The sequence below is a fragment of the Drosophila ananassae genome, unplaced genomic scaffold (assembly GCF_017639315.1).
Source record: "Drosophila ananassae strain 14024-0371.13 unplaced genomic scaffold, ASM1763931v2 tig00000169, whole genome shotgun sequence".
Lineage (NCBI taxonomy): Eukaryota > Metazoa > Arthropoda > Insecta > Diptera > Drosophilidae > Drosophila > Drosophila ananassae.
In genome coordinates, this window is record NW_025319142.1 from 109,225 (window position 1) to 121,057 (window position 11,833).

Genomic DNA, 11,833 nt, shown 5'->3' on the forward strand with positions numbered 1-11,833 from the left:
CACCCCACCACAGCCTGCAAAAAGCCCAGACATGTACCCCCTCGATGCTGCAACTGTGGGGGTCGGCACATAAGTGCCTATAAGGGTTGTAGGGTCTTCCAGGAGGTGAAGAGAAGAGCGGCCCAGGATACCCTCCGCCCGGTTGCTCCGCCTGAGCGTCAGCGGAGTCACCGCCCACTAAAGAAGGACGTGGGTCCCTCCCAGAACCGAAACGAGCCGAGCAACAACAACTACTGGACTATCCTTCAAAATGACGAAATGACTCCTACCCCCCACCATCCAATTAAACAACGGCCCAACAAGGACCCGCGCCACCACTCGACAAGGCAACTGCAAAAATCCCACCATCACAGGTCAAGGATGGCCCAAACAAATCCGGACCGAAGGCTAAACCAGCAACGGCAACATCCAACGGAACAGCGCAGCAACTTCAACCCATTTAGGCAACAGAGGCGACCAAATCCGGCAGAGGCGCATCTGGCTCGCTTTCAGGAGAGGCTCCAACTGGAGCAAGAGGGAAAGGAGCGCTCCCAACGGCTTCGAGGGCAGGGATGGCCAACTCCTCAGGAGAGTTTGATCCAAAAACGGACTGGCGCAGCTCTCAAAAACTCGCGCCAATCCAGTGTAAAATCCCAGCTGCACTGGCACAAGCTGCTGGAGAAACTGGCATTCACCCACGAGGCTGCCCAGTCCAAGCTGCTGGAAAAAGTGGCTTCTATCGAGAAAAAAATAAATAAATTGCCAACACTGTTTATTAAAATTGTTTGACATTTGAAAATGTTTGACATAACAAAGGCCTCACCGGACAATGACTTTCTAGCCAATTTATCCTGAACGCTGGGGGCATCCATAACAAAATTGACGAGCTCTCAGCGTTCTTAAGGGGACGTGATGTCGACGTCCTGCTCGTCAGCGAAATTAGGACATGGACCATTGATATCCCTGGATACAAGGCTTACACTGCCCTAAATCCGGTGTCGCAGAGCAGAGGGGCTGCTGCGACAATAATTCGTAGCGACCTTGCCCATTCGGTCCTTGTACCTAGAAATGAAGAAGCGGTACAAATCTGCCCTATTGCCGTACAAAATGTCATACTTGCCTCCATCTATTGCCCACCATCTGTGAAATGGCAAAACGACGATTTTCCTCGCCTCCTCAAAGGGATAGACCAACTATGTAATCCACAATCACTGAGGTTCATCATTGCGGGGGACTGGAATGCAAAAAACCAGATGTGGGGAAACGCTCGTAGCTGCAAAAGAGGGAAATTGTTAGCGGAAGCAGTCCAAGCAAAAAACAGATATAACATACTTGCTACAGGAGAGGCCACTTGTTATCCCTTTAACAAAAAGGCAAATCCCTCGGCAATTGATTTTGCCGTGTATTCGGGTTTCCTCCCTACCCACATCTCCATCTCATCGGTATCCGAATTATCCTCTGACCATGTCCCACTCATCATCAATGCGGCACTGGGCAAAACTCCTTTAATCAGTCCAGATGTATAACAGGCTGCGCCAAGACCTCCTCCCCTCCCACGAGGATCTCACAGAATCAAAGCATTCAGGGACCATCTGGAAAAATACATTCTTTTAAATACTGAAATAAACAGTGGGGAGGATATTGAAGACTGCGTTGGCATCTTACTTAAAAACATTGAGAGCGCTGCTTTACACGCCACTCCCACCGCAAACAACGCCTCCCGATATTCGACCAAACATCCTTCTCGTCACACGACTAAGCTTGATAAACCAGCCAGCATCCTTCTTCAGCTATTGCAAGCATGTTTCTCCAAAATGAAAGAGGATCCCTCACCTGAAAATAAAGCAAAGTTTTCCAGAATAAGAAATAAGTTTAAAAAAGCAATTAAAAGACTAAAACAAGCCCAGGTAAACCGCATGCTCCTCAATCTTGACCCTGAAAATAGATACAACATGGCCAAGATTTGGAAAATTACCAGGCACATCAAAAGTCAACCCCAATCTGACCATCCTCTCAAGATCCCAGTACAGTCCAGGTCCTCTGGACACTCGCCAGCTTCCTCCGACCACATATGGACCCGTTCCTCTAAAGAAAAGGCGGACGCCTTCGTCAAACACCTGGAGGATAGGTTCTCCCCCCATAATGACCACTCTGGAAGAGGAAAGAATTGCTATAATAAATGATCTTAATGATTTCTATGCACACTCACCTTCTCCCCCCTCGGCCCCGAATTTCTTCAGGCTGGAGGAGCTCCAAACACAGATTGCTGCTCTGGCGACCGCGAAGAGCCCTGGGGAAGACCAAATCCAAAACGCCCTTATCAAATTACTACCAAAGAAGGCAGTCCTCTACCTATTGCATATTTACAACTCTGTTCTAAGACTCGGCCATTTCCCCCATCAATGGAAACTAGCTGTCATCACCATGATCCATAAGACGGGGAAGCCAAATCATTGCCCGGACTCCTACAGGCCCATAAGTCTCCTCTCCGGCTTTGGAAAGCTGTTTGAGCGCCTCCTTCTCTCCAAGCTTTTCAAGTGTAAGAACTTTGCGGAAGCCATACCAGAACACCAGTTTGGCTTTCGCCCAGAACACAGTTCGGAACAGCAAGTGTTGAGGGTCACGCAACACATCCTGAGAGCATTTGAAGAAAAGGAACACTGCTCGGCCATCTTTTTGGACTTCTCGCAGGCTTTCGATAGGGTTTGGCATGAGGGACTTTTACAAAAACTTTCCAAGATTGTCCCTAAACAACTACACAAAGTCCTCACCAGCTACCTCCAAAACAGGACTTTCAAGGTGAAAGGAACTGGTGGAATCAGATCCAGGCTTGGTTCCATCAGTGCTGGAGTGCCCCAAGGGAGCATCCTCGGCCCAATCCTATACTCGATCTACACCTCTGACATGCCACTCCCAGATGCAGTTCCCATTATCTCCAGGAACTGTACTCTTACCCCGACCAAGCTCCTTCTAGCCACATATGCAGACGATACAGCGGTACTTATGTCACACAAACAGCCAAAGGAACACGCAAAGCATCTGCAAGCATACCTCAACGTCATCTCCGAATGGGCAAACAAATGGCGCATGACCTTCAATGTTAAAAAATGCGCCCACGTCTCCTTCTTTTCTGGACAAAATATGACCCAAACCAACCAGACGAAACTCCTCCTCAATGGACAGATCATACCTCAGGCTAACAAATACAAATACCTTGGGGTCACATTGGATAGGAAAATAAATATGAGCCTTCACATTTCCCTCCTTTGCATAAGGCTGAGGGCTAGGGCAAAGAGTCTTGAGTGGCTAATTGGTCCGCACAGCCCCCTACCCAAACCCACCAAGGCTACGCTGATTAAGCAGCTTATTATCCCGATCTGGCAACATGCCATCCCGGTCTGGGCATCGCTGGCCTCAGATTCGGCAGTGATGAAGGTCCAATCTGCCACAAACGCCATTATAAGACGATCACTGGAAGCGGGTAGGCACACCACTAATAAGGTCCTAGCCAGCACCTTCAACATTAAAACACTTGAGGAGATTTATGGAGCACAAAGTGCTAGACTCGCTAACGCCCTATTAATGCATATAAATCCGGCAGCGCAACACCTTGGCCTTAACCCAGTTACCCCCGTCAGCACAAAAAAACAAAGACCCAGACTATCCAAACAAGTCCTGGATCATTACAATGACAATGGCAACGGACAAAACACGCGAGTCCCACCGAAATCCTGCACTATCCCGACTCTCCTTAGGCTTGAGATAAAGAAGGAGAACGAAGGCTCCAACAGTGATGTATCCAGGACCAAATACGTACACCCAAACCTTTCCAGCAAAGGGATTGACCGCCTAGGTGAGAGGGCTATAAACTGGACTAGGAGATCTTTCATACATGGGGAAATTACCCGCGAAAGGGCTGCTAGGATGGTACGAGGCCAACCCCTATCTATCAGGCGACTTGTCCTTCCAGACGAAATAATCCTAACAGGGGAAAAATACTTCCCACCACCTGTCATCGACCTGCTAAACAGCGAAGGATCCTCCTCCGAACCCCATGACTGATCACAATTTTTCTCCCTGGGGACCTAACGCTAGCCCCTCCGGGACTGCCTCTCCAAAACACAAACCGATGCAGCTTAACCCGTGACTACTCACTGGCTCCTCCGTAGAAACTCCTCCCATATTCCAGCATCGGCGATGATTGTATGGTGTGTGTGTGTGGGTGTGTGGGTGTGTTCCAACGCTGCCTCAAATCTCCCGGCAACGATGCATTTTAATAGAGGGGGCGATCAAAATTGTCAGACACAGAAACAAGATCGCACAGCCACTGCTCCTACTTGAGGAATATATATTACAAATTTGTCTGACTGCCAGTCTCAGGACATCATACTCACCTGTGCCTTCTCTCCTCTGGCTACAAAATGGGATATTTCTGGAACAGGCCACCCACAGTTCGCTCGGCCATCCACTACCAAACTTGACGATGTTTCCATGTCCTAGAGCGTCGGCAACCTGAAACGAGAAAAGAAGATACAAAAATCTTACAAGGGGTTCTACATCAAAGTGCTATTGGAACTCATCTTATTATATCTCCTCCTTCAAAGCTCCTGTCCAATGATGACCTTCCTCCTGCTTCTCTTGCTCCAAATGATCCTAACCACGAGCGCCCATTCTTGCTGGACATTGTTCCTGGAAAGAAAAGAGAAAAATAAAATTAATCCTGACGCCGCTAAAACCAAACAAAACTTAGCCTACTTACCTTTTCTTTGACCCTTCACGAACGTGCAAAACCTGGAGGAATAAAGGGCAAATTGAAATAAGACAGGATCATGGGAAAACACATATATATATTTACCTGGAAATTGCCATCCCACGCTGCCGACACCGAGGAACTGAAATGATGGAAAATTGAAATTAATACGCTCCAAATATCCCCCCTGAAGGGAATTGATGCCTGAGAAGCTATTGCACTTCCAAAGGATGGCACCTGCTCCAGGATCATCTGCGTACCTGTCTGCTCAATGTCGTCCCAAATTGCTGTCTTTTAATCTTGTCTTGAAGTCCTCATTGTTTACATGTTTTCAATGTTTACATAATCATCCGTCTTCTTCTTAATACTGCATTCCATGTTTTTGATCCAAAAATTTCCTATTAACGACGCTGACTGCCGACTTACCAACTATCTGTGATACTCACGTGTGATAACCCTTATCCACTTGACGACCTCCACTGGATTCACCTGCAAACGTACCTGATTAGCTTAAGGAAAAACACCGACAATTGGAAGACTAATAAGAAGAAGAAACCATAACAAAACTTACCCTCAAAGACGACACGACCCGATGCACCAGAAAGACGACGCCCTTGAACACGCCAACCGGCAAAATCCCCTGTTCCACAATGCCGTCCCTCAATGTGTTGTCCTAAATGTCTCCCTGAAATGCAAAAACTCACAAACTCTTAAATTTTCTTCCTATATTTACCCATTTCTGCGATGAGTGCTGCCAACCTGCCCGGCCTGGTGGTCGGAGTTGCCACCTGGGGCAAAGCACCAGAAACGAGAGCTGCCAACTGGTCCCGCCTGGCATATGGAGTTGCCACCTAGCGCCAAGACGACCATGGGACGAATGCGACCCGACGACCCCAGAAACAACAACAGGAGAAAGTGCTCTCTCCAGGAGCCCGCCAATTTCATGGAAAGTCTCCCGGAACAAAAGTTGCCCTCTGGGTAATACTCCGGGAGACTTTTCTCTTCCCAGCATTCTCACAACCATTTGGGCCCTGGAGCAGCGAGGACTGGTCTTAAACCAGCCCGCCAAATCTTTGAAATTTGAATTTGAATTTGTTTAAAGTGTAAAACGCCAAGTAAAAGTTATTTGTAAAATTCATACAATTCCTTTAAAAGAAAACAAATAAAAAAAAAAACACATTAAAAAAAAAACAAGTTGAAGTGACTTATTAATTAAAAGGAGACTTAAAAAGGAGATATGGAGGACACAAGGACAGAAATACAAAAGGAGATGGACAATTTCAACCTGGACAACATCGAGCCATTTACTTCGTTGGACTCCTTTGAGATGGCCATGATCTGCAGGCCTTATGGTGGTGAGTCCACTGAGAAAATTGAACTTTCTTCCCCCTATTCGGGGCGTCACCCAGGATCCTCATTGCAATCATCAGATGATTCCTGCGTGATTGTGTGTGACGCCAATTTAAGGACTCCCCCCGCTGACCCCTCTTCAAAAGCGAAGAGCCCGCCAAAAATAAATACAAATAAAATATCCCATACACACACACACACACAGCCAGATCCACTTTCCCTCTATGACCCCTCTTCCAAGGAGAAGAGCCCGCCAAAAATAAATGCGAATACACACACACACACACAGCCAGATCCACTTTCCCTCTATGAACCCTCTTCCAAGGCGAAGAGCCCGCCAAATGCAATAGATAAGAGTAATAAGACAACAGTTCCAATAAGCACACACCCCCATACACTCACACAAACACAGCCACACACACATACTGCACCACTTTCTTCTCCCTTGCCTATGGGGACTGAAATTGGCGCGAAGCAATGCACCCAAGCACACTCACAGACACACACACACTATACCCCACTTTCCTCTTCCCTGACTACGGGTCCTGAAATTGGCGCGAACATTGAAATACAAGCAACCAAGACCTTAGCTTCCGCCTTGCCCAAAAAAACAACAAGCCCTACAGCTGATCGTGAGCCACCTGTTGGTTAAAACACAGCCATAAACAAAAACAATAAACGGCTGTTGTCTTCCTCTCCAACTACGCTAACCAACGACATTAAGAGAGCCAACCGGGAGTTTGAACATGTTGCGCCCAAGTTGGACCAGCTGGCCCATCCAAACAACAACACAACAAAAAACAACAAATCGCCTATTAAAATTTTATCTGATGAGTTGTTGAGAAACTTTTTCTCACAACTTAAAGATAGCGATGCAAACCCCCCTCCCCCCAATGCCCCCAAAACCACATACAGCCAGATTTTGCAGCAGGAGCAGGAATATTCATCCCCCACCAGACCCGCCAAACTTGCCACAATGAATCAATCAAGTAAACCAGCCCCTAAAAAACCAACTCCGCTTAGAGCCAGCGAGTCCAGCTCGGCAGACATGGGCCCCGTGATTTTTAATGTTAAAGCTACGGTCCACACCACGCCCAATCATAATCCTCAGCCCAGACATGTACCCCCTCGATGCTGCAACTGTGGGGGTCGGCACATAAGTGCCTATAAGGGTTGTAGGGTCTTCCAGGAGGTGAAGAGAAGAGCGGCCCAGGATACCCTCCGCCCGGTTGCTCCGCCTGAGCGTCAGCGGAGTCATCGCCCACTAAAGAAGGACGTGGGTCCCTCCCAGAACCGAAACGAGCCGAGCAACAACAACTACTGGACTATCCTTCAAAATGACGAAATGACTCCTACCCCCCACCATCCAATTAAACAACGGCCCAACAAGGACCCGCGCCACCACTCGACAAGGCAACTGCAAAAATCCCACCATCACAGGTCAAGGATGGCCCAAACCAGCAACGGCAACATCCAACGGAACAGCGCAGCAACTACAACCCATTTAGGCAACAGAGGCGACCAAATCCGGTAGAGGCGCATCTGGCTCGCTTTCAGGAGAGGCTCCAACTGGAGCAAGAGGGAAAGGAGCGCTCCCAACGGCTTCGAGGGCAGGGATGGCCAACTCCTCAGGAGAGTTTGATCCAAAAACGGACTGGCGCAGCTCTCAAAAACTCGCGCCAATCCAGTGTAAAATCCCAGCTGCACTGGCACAAGCTGCTGGAGAAACTGGCATTCACCCACGAGGCTGCCCAGTCCAAGCTGCTGGAAAAAGTGGCTTCTATCGAGAAAAAAATAAATAAATTGTCAACACTGTTTATTAAAATTACAAATATGTTTGACATAACAGAGGCCTCACCGGACAATGACTTTCTAGCCAACTTATCCTGCTCTATCCAGACAATCGAAATGGCTTCGATTTTAAATAACAGCCTAGACGCCAATGACTGTCCCTATGCCTAAAGCTCCCAAGAGCTTAAAGATTGTCTCCTGGAACGCTGGGGGCATCCATAAATTGACGAGCTCTCAGCGTTCTTAAGGGGACGTGATGTTGACGTCCTGCTCGTCAGCGAAATTAGGACATGGACCATTGATATCCCTGGATACAAGGCTAAGGCTACACGACTAAGCTTGATAAACCAGCCAGCATCCTTCTTCAGCTATTGCAAGCATGTTTCTTCAAAATGAAAGAGGATCCCTCACCTGAAAATAAAGCAAAGTTTTCCAGAGTAAGAAACAAGTTTAAAAAAGCAATTAAAAGACTAAAACAAGCCCAGGTAAACTGCATGCTCCTCAATCTTGTCCCTGAAGATAGATACAACATGGCCAAGATTTGGAAAATTACCAGGCACATCAAAAGTCAACCCCAATCTGACCATCCTCTCAAGATCCCAGTACAGTCCAGGTCCTCTGGACACTCGCCAGCTTCCTCCGACCACATATGGACCCGTTCCTCTAAAGAAAAGGCGGACGCCTTCGTCAAACACCTGGAGGATAGGTTCTCCCCCAAAATGACCACTCTGGAACAGGAAAGAATTGCTATAATAAATGATCTTAATGATTTCTATGCACACTCACCTTCTCCCCCCTCGGCCCCGATTTTCTTCAGGCTGGAGGAGCTCCAAACACAGACCTGAGGAGCCCTGGGGAAGACCAAATCCAAAACGCCCTTATCAAATTACTACCAAAGAAGGCAGTCCTCTACCTATTGCATATTTACAACTCTGTTCTAAGACTCGGCCATTTCCCCCATCAATGGAAACTAGCTGTCATCACCATGATCCATAAGACGGGGAAGCCAAATCATTGCCCGGACTCCTACAGGCCCATAAGTCTCCTCTCCGGCTTTGGAAAGCTGTTTGAGCGCCTCCTTCTCTCCAAGCTTTTCAAGTGTAAGAACTTTGCGGAAGCCATACCAGAACACCAGTTTGGCTTTCGCCCAGAACACAGTTCGGAACAGCAAGTGTTGAGGGTCACGCAACACATCCTGAGAGCATTTGAAGAAAAGGAACACTGCTCGGCCATCTTTTTGGACTTCTCGCAGGCTTTCGATAGGGTTTGGCATGAGGGACTTTTACAAAAACTTTCCAAGATTGTCCCTAAACAACTACACAAAGTCCTCACCAGCTACCTCCAAAACAGGACTTTCAAGGTGAAAGGAATTGGTGGAATCAGATCCAGGCTTGGTTCCATCAGTGCTGGAGTGCCCCAAGGGAGCATCCTCGGCCCAATCCTATACTCGATCTACACCTCTGACATGCCACTCCCAAATGCAGTTCCCATTATCTCCAGGAACTGTACTCTTACCCCGACCAAGCTCCTTCTAGCCACATATGCAGACGATACAGCGGTACTTATGTCACACAAACAGCCAAAGGAACACGCAAAGCATCTGCAAGCATACCTCAACGTCATCTCCGAATGGGCAAACAAATGGCGCATGACCTTCAATGTTAAAAAATGCGCCCACGTCTCCTTCTTTTCTGGACAAAATATGACCCAAACCAACCAGACGAAACTCCTCCTCAATGGACAGATCATACCTCAGGCTAACAAATACAAATACCTTGGGGTCACATTGGATAGGAAAATAAATATGAGCCTTCACATTTCCCTCCTTTGCATAAGGCTGAGGGCTAGGGCAAAGAGTCTTGAGTGGCTAATTGGTCCGCACAGCCCCCTACCCAAACCCACCAAGGCTACGCTGATTAAGCAGCTTATTATCCCCATCTGGCAACATGCCATCCCGGTCTGGGCATCGCTGGCCTCAGATTCGGCAGTGATGAAGGTCCAATCTGCCACAAACGCCATTATAAGACGATCACTGGAAGCGGGTAGGCACACCACTAATAAGGTCCTAGCCAGCACCTTCAACATTAAAACACTTGAGGAGATTTATGGAGCACAAAGTGCTAGACTCGCTAACGCCCTATTAATGCATATAAATCCGGCAGCGCAACACCTTGGCCTTAGTTACCCCCGTCAGCACAAAAAAACAAAGACCCAGACTATCCAAACAAGTCCTGGATCATTACAATGACAATGGCAACGGACAAAACACGCGAGTCCCACCGAAATCCTGCACTATCCCGACTCTCCTTAGGCTTGAGATAAAGAAGGAGAACGAAGGCTCCAACAGTGATGTATCCAGGACCAAATACGTGCACCCAAACCTTTCCAGCAAAGGGATTGACCGCCTAGGTGAGAGGGCTATAAACTGGACTAGGAGATCTTTCATACATGGGGAAATTTCCCGCGAAAGGGCTGCTAGGATGGTACGAGGCCAACCCCTATCTATCAGGCGACTTGTCCTACCAGACAAAATAATCCTAACAGGGGAAAAATACTTCCCACCACCTGTCATCGACCTGCTAAACAGCGAAGGATCCTCCTCCGAACCCCATGACTGATCACAATTTTTCTCCCTGGGGACCTAACGCTAGCCCCTCCGGGACTGCCTCTCCAAAACACAAACCGATGCAGCTTAACCCGTGACTACTCACTGGCTCCTCCGTAGAAACTCCTCCCATATTCCAGCATCGGCGATGATTGTATGGTGTGTGTGTGTGGGTGTGTGGGTGTGTGGGTGTGTTCCAACGCTGCCTCAAATCTCCCGGCAACGATGCATTTTAATAGAGGGGGCGATCAAAATTGTCAGACACAGAAACAAGATCGCACAGCCACTGCTCCTGCTTGAGGAATATATATTACAAATTTGTCTGACTGCCAGTCTCAGGACATCATACTCACCTGTGCCTTCTCTCCTCTGGCTACAAAATGAGATATTTCTGGAATCGGCCACCCACAGTTCGCTCGGCCATCCACTACCAAACTTGACGATGTTCCATGTCCTAGAGCGTCGGCAACCTGAAACGAGAAAAGAAGATACAAAAATCTTACAAGGGGTTCTACATCAAAGTGCTATTGGAACTCATCTTATTATATCTCCTCCTTCAAAGCTCCTGTCCAATGATGACCTTCCTCCTGCTTCTCTTGCTCCAAATGATCCTAACCACGAGCGCCCATTCTTGCTGGACATTGTTCCTGGAAAGAAAAGAGAAAAATAAAATTAATCCTGACGCCGCTAAAACCAAACAAAATTTAGCCTACTTACCTTTTCTTTGACCCTTCACGAACGTGCAAAACCTGGAGGAATATAGGGCAAATTGAAATAAGACCCTGGATCATGGGAAAACACATATATATATTTACCTGGAAATTGCCATCCCACGCTGCCGACACCGAGGAACTGAAATGATGGAAAATTGAAATTAATACGCTCCAAATATCCCCTTCTGAAGGGAATTGATGCCTGAGAAGCTATTGCACTTCCAAAGGATGGCACCTGCTCCAGGATCATCTGCTTACCTGTCTGCTCAATGTCGTCCCAAATTGCTGTCTTTTAATCTTGTCTTGAAGTCCTCATTGTTTACATGTTTTCAATGTTTACATAATCATCCGTCTTCTTCTTAATACTGCATTCCATGTTTTTGATCCAAAAATTTCCTATTAACGACGCTGACTGCCGACTTACCAACTATCTGTGATACTCACCTGTGATAACCCTTATCCACTTGACGACCTCCACTGGATTCACCTGCAAACGTACCTGATTAGCTTAAGGAAAAACACCGACAATTGGAAGACTAATAAGAAGAAGAAACCATAACAAAACTTACCCTCAAAGACGACACGACCCGATGCACCAGAAAGACGACGCCCTTGAACACGCCAACCGGCAAAATCCCCTGTCCC

General features: G+C 47.5%; 1 long non-coding RNA gene across 1 annotated transcript; it reads right to left on the minus strand.

The window, feature by feature from the left end:
• Positions 1–734: 734 nt before the first annotated feature.
• Positions 735–1,246, minus strand: LOC123258328. Its single transcript, XR_006508024.1, has 2 exons — positions 1,096–1,246; positions 735–1,041 (listed from the first exon to the last, which is right to left on the minus strand). It is a non-coding gene; the product is annotated as an uncharacterized LOC123258328 (long non-coding RNA).
• Between the last annotated feature and the right edge of the window lie 10,587 nt (positions 1,247–11,833).